Below are 13,307 nucleotides of genomic sequence, written 5' to 3' on the forward strand. Positions count from 1 at the left end.
AGCAATAAAAATAAAACAATCAGATTTTAAAGAACTTAGTCTACTGCAGTGACAGACACAAATGGTTATGAATGAATGTGATAAATGTTGTAAAGAATTACATGTCATGGGGCGCCTGGGTGGCTCAGGGGTTAAAGCCTCTGCCTTCAGCTCAGGTCACGATCTCAGGGTCCTGGGATCAAGCCCTGCATTGGGCTCTCAGCGGGGAGCCTGTTACCCCCTCTGCCTACTTGTGATCTCTGTCAGATAAATAAATAAATAAAACCTTTAAAAAAAAAATTATATGTCACAGGACACAGGTGAGAGAGTTGTATGGAATGAATCATTTTTATCTGAGTCTTGAAGAATAATAAGGACAGAAACTGAGAGATGAAATATTCCTGAAATATTCCAGGGAGCAGACTAAATGTATTAAGTAATGGGTGGAGAAACAATAAGATGGGGATACAGTAGACTGGAATCAGGTGTAAGAAGTTTATATCATATAAATCTCATATATATTATTTCGGGCACTTCATCTGAAGAGCAACTGGAGGCCTTAAACTTTCAAGAAGAGGAATGCCACAAAGATCAAACCTAAGGAGAACATTTAGAAGTAAATAGCCAGCCTGATGAAACAGTATCAGTAGCTAGGCTGTAAAATAAGCCTATCTTTTAAAATTTAAATACAGTTTTGCTAAGTAAAATTTAACAAGCAACAATTTGAAGTAAAGCCTATATAATTCATAGAGCTACTACAAGAGGCAGTAGAGTTAGGCATAAAGGCTTTGAAGGCCAGGACCTAAATAGCTTCACGACTGGAGAACCAAGTGTCCTTCAGCAAGCTACTTAAACATTTGAGGCTTGTCTTACCTGTAAAATGAGAATAACAATCATATTCACATCAGGTTAACAGCTATCATTATTATTTAAGTTTTATTCTATTTTTAAAATCTCCACAGCACAGAATATGAAGCAAAAAGAAGCTAAGATTTGTATGGTAGGTCAAAAGAGTTGTCCAAAATACCACCAATCAAGTTTTCCACTGTTCATTACTTTGTATAAAGTGAATATGCAGAATACTGGACACACTGATGTCATTTTACAATATAATTACAAAAATTCGGGGCACCTGGGTGGCTTAGTAGGTTAAGTGTCTCCATTTGGCTCAGACCATGATTCCAGAGCCCCACAGCGGGCTCCTTGCTCAGCGGAGAGCCTGCTTCTCTTTCTCCCCCTACTTGTATACTCTTTCTGTCAAATAAGTAAAATCTATAAATAAATAAATAAATAGATAGATAGATAGATAAATAAATACTAAAATTCATTTCAAAGTCCAATACAAACTACTTGAAGTTTTTTAGAATGCTGATTATTTTATATTATTGGTCTCATTTCCCTTTAAGCAAATACCCATGTTATATTTGCACTGAAATTTTGTCCCCTTAAGAATTCTGAATGACCTGTGTAATTTTTCTATAATGGGTAAGTGGGGAAAAAAAATTTTCCTAAGGGGCCTTTCTCTTAGCTGTTTATTATTAGTTCAAGGGGGGAAAAAATCATTAAAAAACTGGTCTTTCAGTGAGAAAAATTGCCCTTCATTAAGAAACGATTTAATTCCTAATCAATGCAACCCCGTATCTCCTGTAATATTAAGATATGCTAGAATTACATTTCATTTTATAGGATAAAAAAGCTAATAAAAAAGGTTTCAATAACTTAATTTTTTTAGTAACTGAAACTGCAAATACATGTCTAAGAATGTTTATATCACTACTCCAATCTGTTTTAGAGCCTTAACACCTGTGTTTGTCCTACATGTCCCCTTTAGTCCACATATTTCAGTTATTCTAACTAAGCATTACGGCAAAATTATTACTCCATAAAAGCATCTACCAAATCAAAGAAACTGGAAAGCATCCTACTATACAGTCATATCACACTGATAAGAGGCTTCCCATTGCATAGATAAATCTTTTCCTTACCATGGGTAACCAACCAAGGGGGGACTAAAGGAAATCTGGCAAGCTACCTCCCAGACCACTGAGGGTTCTTCATTGCTTCCTCAAGCTTTCATTTGCTGTTCCTGTTCTTAAAGAGGTACAAAGCCAAACTCTTGATGCTTCCACACTGGCAGACTCAAGCTATCTTCACTTCAACTCCACAGTGAGGAAGTCAGGCAAGGAGATTACAAAGACAACTAACAAGCTGCTTTTGTTGGGTTTGAATGCTATATACCCACTACAAAGCATCCACACTTCAACCCAACCATTATGTCAAGACAAGATGAATACTGTTATAACTCCCTTCATAGGTTTAGATGCCAATTTTGGGTAGCAGGTCTCTAATTTTTATGAAAGTTCTAGATGTAATAGGTAGAGATATTTAGACATAATAGGTATGATAAATATATCAATTACATGTAAACGTAACAGAAATGCTATACAAGAAAATGTGAGTAAATCTGTTAACTAAAAGAAAAAAAGGATACTTACAAAGAATAGCTTCAAAAACTCTTTTTTTAGGAGTTGGAAATTTTATGAGAATCTTATTCTTCAAGTATAGGTCAAGTGTGGTGGTCTATCATTCCTTTACTTAAAGCTCTCCAATGCTTTCTACTGAAACTGATAAAATCTGACTCCTGCCTGCTTCATCTCCTACCACTCTCATCCTCACTCACAATGGCCAATCTTGCTGGCCTTCCCCATGTAACACCTGTTGGCTGTCTTTCTGCCTAAAATGCCCTTCTCAGAGCCAGATCCTTGTCATCATTAAGGGCCATCTCCCTAAAATGGCCTGTAACAATGACCCAATCTGCCCAGCCACTTGCTATGCCATTACTCTGTTTTAATATTTTTTTTATTTTTTAAGTCAGAGAGAGAGAACACGTGTGTCCGTACTAGCAGCGGAGCAACAGGCAGAGGGAGAAGCAGGCTCCTCACTGGGCAAGGAGGCCCATGTAGGACTCAATCCCAGGATCCTGGGACCATGAACTGAGCCGAAGGCAGACACTTAACCGACTGAGCCACCCAGATGTCCCAATTCCTTAGTATTGTTATCTGAAATCACTTTTGTGCATTTTTAAACTGTCCTCCCTCCATACGAGTGTAAACTCCATAAGGGCAGGGACGTGGTCTTTTTTACTGCTCTATAGGAAATGCCCAGCAATTGTTAGAATGAGCAAGTGAATATAGTGAGGAGCAGCTGGTTACAGCTGTTATCTTAGGTCAAAGGACCACACAATAGAAAAGACCAGGTCAGGCAGAGACCAAAGCATTGGCAGCATGTTCAGTGATGTGTACTGCTCAGCCTCGTTCACAGTAGTAACAGGCAGAGAACACAAATGGACCAAGAAGGAGACTGTCCCGCCCACCTTAGCTGAGTCACTGATAACCTTGCCAGGCCTCAATACACTTGGCAAAACTAGTACTAAGATTTAACTGAAACAAACAAAAAACTGTTATTAATACAGACAATTCTCATGATGCAAATGATGTGTGTTCAGTAAGTTACATATTTTAAAAACTCATTCAAGGAACCTAATTACTACTCTAGAAGGCCTGGTAAATACCTGTTAGGGAATGAATCATACCCTCAAAGTTAGGCCAATAACAATTCATATATATAGTCTGGATGCACACAATTTGCATCTCTTCCCTCAAAAAGGCAAGTGTCTACAAACTGTTTTTTGGGGTTTTTTTAAAGATTTTATTTTATTTATTTGTCATAGAGAAAGAAGCAAGAGCAAGCACAGGCAGACAGAATGGCAGGCAGAGGCAGAGGGAGAAGCAGGCTCCCTGCCAAGCAAGGAGCACGATGTGGGACTCGATCCCAGGATGCTGGGATCATGACCTGAGCCGAAGGCAGCCGCTTAACCAACTGAGCCACCCAGGCGTCCCTACTAACTGTTTTTTTTTAACTTAAGTGAGCATGTCCAGTAGAAACTGCTGAGAAAACTTCACCTGAGTGTCTCATCCTCTTTTTGTAGAAGGTACAATGAGGGGGAGGGGGCAACCAGGGTGTAAGGAAAGCCAGAAATCCAAGAGTGAACTGTCAAAGATTTCAACAGAAAGGAAAATGCAAATTAACCCTGCAGTAATGTCATTAGGTATCCTGAGATTTGACATAGCCCCTTAAAAAAAACAAGGTAGCATTTCTTTTATGCACCTCCAGGTTAAATGACAATGTGCAAATGTTATCTCCCTCAAACCATGCACTACAGTAGATAGAGGCCTGCCAGAGATCATCAAGGAAGCTTCAGAACTGAAGATAACTGCATTGGAGGGGTTTACTAAAAGGGCTGGGGAGTGTGTATCTTTGGAAAGCAGTAAGAGCTAGACTGGAATAAAAAATCACGTAGAAAGGTTTCAGGAGTGGCTGTGGAAAAAGAAGAATGCAGCAGTCATCTGGCAACAGAATGGAGAATGGATAAAAACTCATTTATCAATACACACCACGTAACAATTAGGACACAAAGGAGCACAGAGAAGGGAGCAGCCAGTCCTTTTAGCTACAAAATTTCTACCACAAATATTAATTTGGGCTCCAAGATCTGTTTTGCTTTTTTTTTTTTTAATTAAGTAGGCTCTATGCCCAACCTGGAGCCCAACTCAGGGCCTGAACTCACAACCTTGAGATTAAGACCAGAGCTGAGGTCAGGAGTTGGATGCTCAACCAACTGAGCCACTCAGGCACAGGCTCCAAGATCTTAATAGCTTTTTACTTTTTTTCACAATCATATGTTTTATTTTATTTGGGGGGAGGGGGCAGAGAAGGAACCTTAAGCAGGCTCCACGCCCAGGCAAAGCCCAACACGGGATTCAGTTCTACAACCCTGAGATCATGAACCTGTTCAAGAGTCAAACACTTCACACTTAGCAACCCAAGTGCCCCCACAATCATGTGTTTTAATTTGCAGGTACTACAATACAAAACCCCTTCCCAATATATAGAGAAGTATAATAGCTGTATTAAAAATAGTAGTAGAAAGCCCTGCATCTACACAAAACCTAGCAGTATGGCCAGACAGAACAGAAATCAATTTCAAATTTCAGCTCTAACAAGAATTGTGTCCTCAACATATGGTTTATTTTAGGGCTGGTCCATATCAGCTGACAATGTTTTCTATGTAATAAACACTTCAGATGTGAAAACATCTCAAAATACTAACAACTTCTGGGGAGGCTACCAGTCTGCTGAAAACTGAAGCTCTGTGTTCGGAGGACTTCCACAGAAACAATTACTCAGAAAAAGGACCAAGGCTAAAGAAGTATCATATACTATTAGGTAATAGTTGATATTTTTGTCTTTACTGCTAGTCTCTGCTCACACATTACTATAATCACTTAACACATATTTGTTTTGAAATACTTAGGTTAGAGGAAAGTTATCTTTCATGTTTATAAAACATCCTCCTGGGTACTTGTTATAAAAACAAATGTTTTCTTCTAGTGTCTTTGATGTATACCAATTCAACATCTCTTTTTTCTTTAGGATAAGTGTTTCTAGCAAAGTCTACTACGAAGTAAAATTTTATAAAGCCAACTCCAATAAATTACCTTGGAAAACTGAGATGTATTCCCATAGAGGAGGAAGGATTATGTGTAGTAGGAGAAATTTAAGTTATTTGGGGAGCAAAGCTCCTATGGAGCCAAATACTTGTGGCTCTACATGTTATCATTTGCTTCCCTCTGGCAATGCCTAATACTTTTGTCATTCCAACTAATACTCTGAACTTTAAGAGTGTCTCCCAATCTTGAAAATGTCTTAATTCTACCCTCAATGTTCCCAGAACTCTGTATCCCTTTGTAAGACAGTCTGAGTCACTACCTACCTACCCAAGCAGCACAATCCAGCTGCCTTCATCTCACCTAGTGATCTCCAGCACCAGGATCTGAGCCTAAAGCTTCATATTATACAAATAAAAACCATGTCTTATACAAATGGCCAAAAGACACATGAGAAAATGCTCCATATCACTTGGCATCAGGGAAATACAAATCAAAACCACAATGAGATGCCACCTCACACCTGTCAGAATGGCTGAAATTAACAAGTCAGGAAACAAAAGATGGGGGTGAGGATACAGAGAAAGGGAAACACTCTTACACTGTTGGTGGGAATGCAAGCTGGTGCAGCTCCCCTGGAAAACCATATGGAGGTTCCTTAAAAAGTTGCAAATAGAGCTACCCACGACCCAGCAACTGCACTACTGGGTGTTTACCAAAAAGATACAAATGTAGTGATCCCAAGAGGCACCTGAACCCCAATGCTTATAGCAGCAATGTCCACAATAGCCAAACTATCTGGAATGGGTAAAGAAGATGTGGAAAATGTGCACACGTGCACATGGGTGCACACAACCTGCCACAATGGAATAATACACAGCCATAAAAAATGCAATCTTCCATTTGCAACAACATGAACAAGAGGGTATTATGCTAAGTGAAATAAGTCAATCAGAGAAAGACAATTATATGGTCTCCCTCATATGTGGAATTTAAGAAACAACAGAGGACTATAGGGGAAGAGAGAAAAAAATAATATAAGACGAAATCAGAGAGGGAGACAAACCATAAGAGACTCTTTTTTTTTTTTAAAGAATTTTTTTATTTATTTATTTGACAGAGAGAGATCACAAGTAGGCAGAGAGGCAGGCAGAGAGAGAGAGGAGGAAGCAGGCTCCCCGCTGAGCAGAGAGCCCGATGCGGGACTCGATCCCAGGACCCTGAGATCATGACCTGAGCCGAAGGCAGTGGCTTAACCCACTGAGCCACCCAGGCGCCCCCATAAGAGACTCTTAATCATAGGAAACAAACTGGGAGTTGATGGGTGGGGGTGGGGGGGATGGGGTAACTGGGTGATGGACATTAAGGAGGGCATGTGATATAATGAGCACTGATATATAATGACTGATGAATCTCTGACCTCTTCCTCTGAAATCAATACATGTTAATTAACTGAATAAAAAAGCAAAACCGAACTCTGCAAATAAACTCTTCCTTTTATATATGCTATTAGCCAACTTTCACATCTAGTATTGCCTAGCAGTGAATAGCACTTGACCACACTCCACAGGACGTTCTGATATACTAAGAGCTCCATAAAACATAATCAACCTTTATTAAATCAATTTGTTTATTCAAGAAAAAAAAATTTACAACCCAAATAGAAACCATGTCTCCATGTCATCAATTTTAATTTAGAAATTTGTCGGTTATTTGAATCAGAGATACCATAAATAATTTCTCCTCTAAATACTCATTTATTATAAAGGCATACTAGAAGAGAACCTCTAATAATGATTTGAAAATGTGAAAAACATCAATCTTAAACCAAAGAACCTTTAAAACTTTTAAACAAAATTAGTGTCAATGAAAAAAAATTAATGTCAATGAACTACACCATGTTTCTGAGACTAAAAATGTTGTAAAGTACCCAGCTGAGGGCACCTGGGTGGCTCGGTTGGTTGAGCATACGTCTTTGGCTCAGGTCATCCTGCATCAGGCTCCCTGCTTCACAGGCAGTCTGCTTCTCCCTCTGCTCTTCTACGTGCTCATTCTCTCTCTCTCTCTCTCTCTCTCAATAAATAAAATCTTTTTAAAAGATACCTGATTGATCACTTTTGTGGTGACGTGGATAAAAAGACACCAGACCTAGACCACTTAGGATGTTTGCATATCACATGCCCCAAGTCCCCCACACCCAAATTTGAATGGGAATCTGGCACTTGAATTTTTTATACACAGACTATTATGTACACATACTGCTCTGCTGGGAAATATTAAGATAAACTTTGCATCATGTGACATTTCTTATATGAAACTATTAACCCACATTTAACAATGACTCTAGTTGTCCCACTCTCCCCTGGCTTACTGTGTGTAATTTATAAGTATGTGTCTTGAGAAGATCAATCTCAGAAAAAGTGACAATCTTAATTATGTTACACAGGACCAAGGATCAAGAGTACCTGGTTAATATGAAACCACAAAATATGACTGGTAAATGATTAGAAAGATGATGCTTATATGATGATGCTTTAAGAACTCCAGGTAAAAACAAAACAAAACTCCAGGTAAGTTCAATGTAAAGCTTAAACGTAAAACAATCTTAAAAGGAAAAAAAAATTGAATATGATAATCTACACTGTATTAAAAGTAAACACATAGGGGCGCCTGGGTGGCTCAGTGGGTTAAAGCCTCTGCCCTCAGCTCAGGTCATGATCCCGGGGTCCTGGGATCGAGCCCCGCATCAGGCTCTCTCAGCGAGGAACCTGCTTCCTCTTCTCTCTGCCTGCCTCTCTACCTACTTGTGATCTCTGTAAAATAAACAAAAATCTTAAAAAAATAAATAAACACATATACCCATTCATTCTCATGCATCCCCAAGTGTGAAAAGTAAAAAAGATCAATGCAAATCAAAGCATGTAAAAAAAATTTAAGGATGGCAGCAGGAATTTTCCAATTTACCCACTCTCCAGTATTTATAAAATATGCCTTGGTAATGGGATTCATCAAGATGTGATATGGGAACTTGGCACTTACATATGATATCCATACTACAATGTTAACCATAAAGATCACAAAGCACTTGAATCTTGTAAAGCAGAAGTCAACTTTTTTCTAGTGGGGGTGGGGCGAATCTGAGAATCCACTAAAAAGGACACACACCCCCCAAGAAAAATAATTATACAATGTTTTAAGAAGTTCTGCGCTAAAGTGTAAAAATCTGAGAATACTAAATCACCTCCCCTGGATAAACACATGAAATCTTCTAATTCGGTAGAGTAACACAAATATTTTTTCCTTCTTGAAATCATTCCCTCTTGTGCATCACCTCTTCTACATTAGATCTGTAAAATCCAGTGATTACTTGCTCATCTATCCCGACCTCAAAGTGTTATTTTGGCACTCATGACCACTCTACCTCAAAACACTTTCTACTCGCTGCTGTCTGACATTACTCTCTTGATTTTCCTTCTATCTCTCAGTCCCCTTTGCTTCTCCCTCAGACTATACAACCTCTAAACTAGAGGTTCAAGTCTGCATCCTGGACCCTCTTCTCATTCCACCTTTCTTCTCTTGATGAGCTTGAGGGATTCCTCAGACAAGGGCCTCTATATATTGACATCTCCCAAATGTGTATGTATCTCAAGCTTATGAATATTAACTTGAGTCTAAAATACTCCTCTGAGCTCCATTCACCTGTATCTAACTTCTACTTTCTATCTGCCACCTTCATTTGGATGTCTCCATCTAAGGCCTAACATGAGGTGCCTGGGTGGCTCAGTCGGTTAATTGTGTGCCTCTGATTCAGGTCATGATCTCAAGATCCTGGGATTGAGCCCCGTGTGGGGCTCCTTGCTCAGCTGGGAGCCGGTTTCTTCCTCTCTTTCTGCCTGTTGCCCTCCCCACCTGTGCTGTCAAATAAATTAATATTTTTTAAAAAATAAAAAAAATAGGAATGCCTGAGTGGCTCAATGGGTTAAAGCCTCGGCCTTTGGCTTAGGTCATGATCTCAGGGTCCTGGGATTGAGCCCTGCATCGGGCACTCTACTCAGCAGGAAGCCTGCTTCCCCCTTTCTCTCTGCCTGCCTCTCTGCCTTTTAAATAAATAAATAAAAATTAAAAAATAAAGCCAAACATATCCACAAAGGACTCATTTTCTATGCTGCTTTCATCCAAAACACACACACAGTAGTCCTATTCCAGTCTTGTTCCTATCAGTAAAACATGGCCATTGTCTACCTAATTGTTAAGACCACAGAAACTTGGAGCCATTCTTGGTCCTTTTTCTCACCTCCCACATCCAATCCATCAACAGATACAGGTGTTCTAACCCCATCTCCACTGCCACCATCTTAATCCTAACTGCCATCACCAGTTGCTTGGAATAGAGCAATACCCTCCTTTCTGATCTCTGTTCTTCCACTTGTGCCTTCCTCCCAGCTATCTGCCACATAGCAAGGAAGGCAGGAAAAGACTTTTTAGTCACTATTGAAATAATGTCACCTCCTTGCTTCAAAACCTTGAATGGCTTTCCACTGTTCTTAGAATGAAATCCAAACTCTACCTTGGTTTACATGATTCCGCCTCACATGGTACTACTCCCCACCTCATGGCCTCCCCACCTCAGTCTGGGATGTTCTTTTTGTACTTTGAACAAGGTTTTTCTCCTTTCTTCTCATCTAGCAGGTCTTTGCCTAAATGTCTTTTTAAGCCTTCTCCAAGTAACTTCCCTACCCCAATTACTCTCCATTATTGCACTGTTAATTTCTCTCTTACTAGCTAACACGACTTGTAGATACCTAACCTTCCACCTGGTTACTGTCTGTATTGCCTGCTAAAATTTAAGTTTCAGGGAAGTTTGAAACTCAACGTAGGGAGTTGAAGCTCAAGCTGCTGTGCACCCAGAAGAGGAACTGGGGCGGGGCCAGGCACCTTCTCCCTTCCCCAGGCTGCACCCTTGCCCCACCTGATTCCTCCTGGTTGAGATGGGCTCAGCCAAAAGCACCCCAGTCACTCCAGCACAGCCTCCACCACACAAACTTCTGGCCCAAGTGGTGGACTCCATTTACCTAACACCGTCATTCTGCATACTCCCATTCCAGTGGAGAGCACTCCACAGCCAAACCTACCAGCAGGGGAGCAGCTGGAAGGTCCTAATCACATCCAAAACTCAGACCCCCACTCTTCTACCCTTGGTATTGCAAGGACACCTATGAAAACCAGCAGCAGAGAGCCTCCCAAACCCACTGGTTAAACACCTGAATGAAGTATTTGAAACTGAAGGCCCCAAATCAAATCTTCCTGAGAGCCTGTTCTGCCCTTAGAGACAGAGGCAACTTCCTCTTCTGCCTCTGGGTACCTAGTTTTCCCTCCTCTCTAAGCAGGTGTTCTCCAAGAAGGAAGCAGGACAGCCCTCAGAAACCCCCATGAATAGCCAGGGCTCGAACAAGCCCTTAAGGGAACCTGAGACTCCCCCGATCTTTAGGTTCTAAGCACAACAGATGAACGGTAAGTAAATGGCAAGGTACTAGGGAGCTCTCCCCCCACCATCCTAATACCTTGACAGGGTCTTTTCCCCTGATTGAAAATGCTAGGGAGCTAAAGGAAGCAGACATTCTGGGAACTGGATGACTTCTGAAAACTGGAGGCTTAGTGCGGAAGCAGGACTAGGACCAGGTTAAGGAAAATCTAGGCCGCGAGTGGCCCCAGTGCTGAGTTCACGAGGGGCCTTGTGATACTGTGACTTCTCAACCCTGTCTTTCCCTGGGAGACTGGAAAGGCTCATTGTCATCAACCCTCCCTAAACTGCCAACTCAGGGACTGAGAGCACTTTCTTGGGCTTTGTGTCTCATGTATTTCTTGTATGTTAAAAAAGTGATTTAAAAATAAGTAAATAGGGGCGCCTGGGCGGCTCAGTGGATTAAAGCCTCTGCCTTCAGCTCAGGTCATGATCTCAGGGTCCTGGAATCGAGCCCCCCATCAGGCTCTTGGCTCAGCGGGGATCCTGCTTCCCTCTCTCTCTGCACCTGCCTCTCTGCCTACTTGTGATCTATCTGTCAAATAAATAAATAAATAAAATCTTAAAAAAAAAAAAAAAAAGTAAATAAAATAAAATTCAAGTTCCACAACCCAGAGGCCAGATCTGTTTTAGTCACCTGAGTAGGACAGAGAGGACTCTCCTATTTTAAATGAATATAATCTAATTTACTTATGCTTTTGTCACTCTTGTACAATCTTTCTGAACTATAGTCTAAAACCTTTTTTCTTTTTAAAAGATTTTAATTATTAGAGAGAGCGAGCGAGCATGGATGCACGCATGTGTCTGTACATGGCGGGGGGCGGGGGGGAGAAAGAAGGAGAAACGGACTGCCTGCAGAGCGCTGAGCCCATCAAGGGGCTCAATCCTAGGATTCTGAGATCACGACCAGAGCAGAAGTCAGATGCCTGACCAACTGAACCACCCAGGTGCCCCTAAAACTTTTTTCTACGTAAAATCCTTCCAAGCTGCTCTATCTATTGCTATTTGAAAATGTGCTTCTATGCCTCTTTTTAAAGAAATTAATTAGGATCCATCCCACATCAATTTTCCTCTATTTAAATAGATACAAACAACCAATGTCCTGGTATTACACATAATGATCAGCATTTCAACGCTAGCAGATCCTACTGCGACTCTCCATTAATTATTTATATTCAAAATTTAATACTGACACAACTCAGTACTAGAATCAAGTCAGATGTGACATCCGTGGCGAATGCAATGTTAAATGCTATTTAAGAGCTTGATAATACAGTCCCTTTATTTTGGCCTGGCCTTGTCCTTTGTCATATTCAGGTTCTTTAGAAGCAGACAGAATTCAGTTTTTAACTACTTTTTTAATTGACATATTAGTGAACAGTATGCTGCCCCAGGTAACAAAACCCAGTGACAACTTTCAATTACATTCTGCATATGAAAACCGTTGGCTTCCTAGGACTTTGCTGACTGGGCTGAAACACTACCTTGGCCTTCCACAGGTTTATCACCTATGCAGTGCAGCAGAGACTCTACAAAACTATCCATAATCACTTGCGTAGAGGTTTCAAGAAAAAAAGCCATGAGCATACAGCAATTCCTGGATTACAATGTTCCAGCAAAGAGCTCTGATGAGGTTCTTAGCCTACAGAGTAGGAAGTTTCCCAGAGGATTAGAGGCATATTCTGACACCAGTTACTAGGTCTTTTGTTTCACTTTACAGCATGGCTGCATAAGAGAGGCTGAATAAGAATGGGCTTATTATGAAACCCTGTTTCACTCCACTGATGACTGGGAATGTGTCAGATGTCTCAGGCGGGTGCCAGCATCTATAACATAACTGACTATCAGGAATAGCTTTAGGATTTGGGAGAACATTGCTAGGAAGTCCAATTTACTTAGCACGCCTAAACCCACGCTTACTTGTCAGCAAACGGTAATCTTATCAAGTCAAAACATGGTAACCAAAGGTACTGGTATTTTCTTTATACATCTTCTCAATCTAGCCCAAAGCACTGATCCCGTCTTTTGCATCACACTGCAGTCCAGAGTTCCTCTGTGATTCCGAGAAGGTGAAAATTGCCAAAACTGCTTGGATGCCAACTCAGAAAGACTGCCAGCAACAGACAGCTGTAAAATGTGACAGCAATTTTCCCAGCTCTTTCCATTATTTTCCAAAGAGGGTAATGAAGACATTCCATTAAGCCATCAGACTCAAATTAGGTTTTTGTGTCTGTGTTTTAATTTAACAAATATGTATTATCTTCTCTTTCTTGGACAAGGTAGGGATGGCAAAGACATCC

At 40.6% G+C, this 13,307-nt stretch overlaps 1 protein-coding gene and 1 pseudogene across 3 annotated transcripts in view; one reads left to right on the forward strand and one right to left on the reverse strand.

The window, feature by feature from the left end:
• Window positions 1-13,307, reverse strand: part of LOC116582356 (ubiquitin-conjugating enzyme E2 E1) — a 76,813-nt gene that overhangs the window by 49,508 nt on the left and 13,998 nt on the right. The window lies entirely within an intron of this gene.
• On the forward strand, window positions 9,624-11,363 carry LOC116582610 (annotated as a pseudogene).

The sequence above is a fragment of the Mustela erminea genome, chromosome 1 (assembly GCF_009829155.1).
Source record: "Mustela erminea isolate mMusErm1 chromosome 1, mMusErm1.Pri, whole genome shotgun sequence".
NCBI classification, from domain to species: Eukaryota; Metazoa; Chordata; class Mammalia; order Carnivora; family Mustelidae; genus Mustela; species Mustela erminea.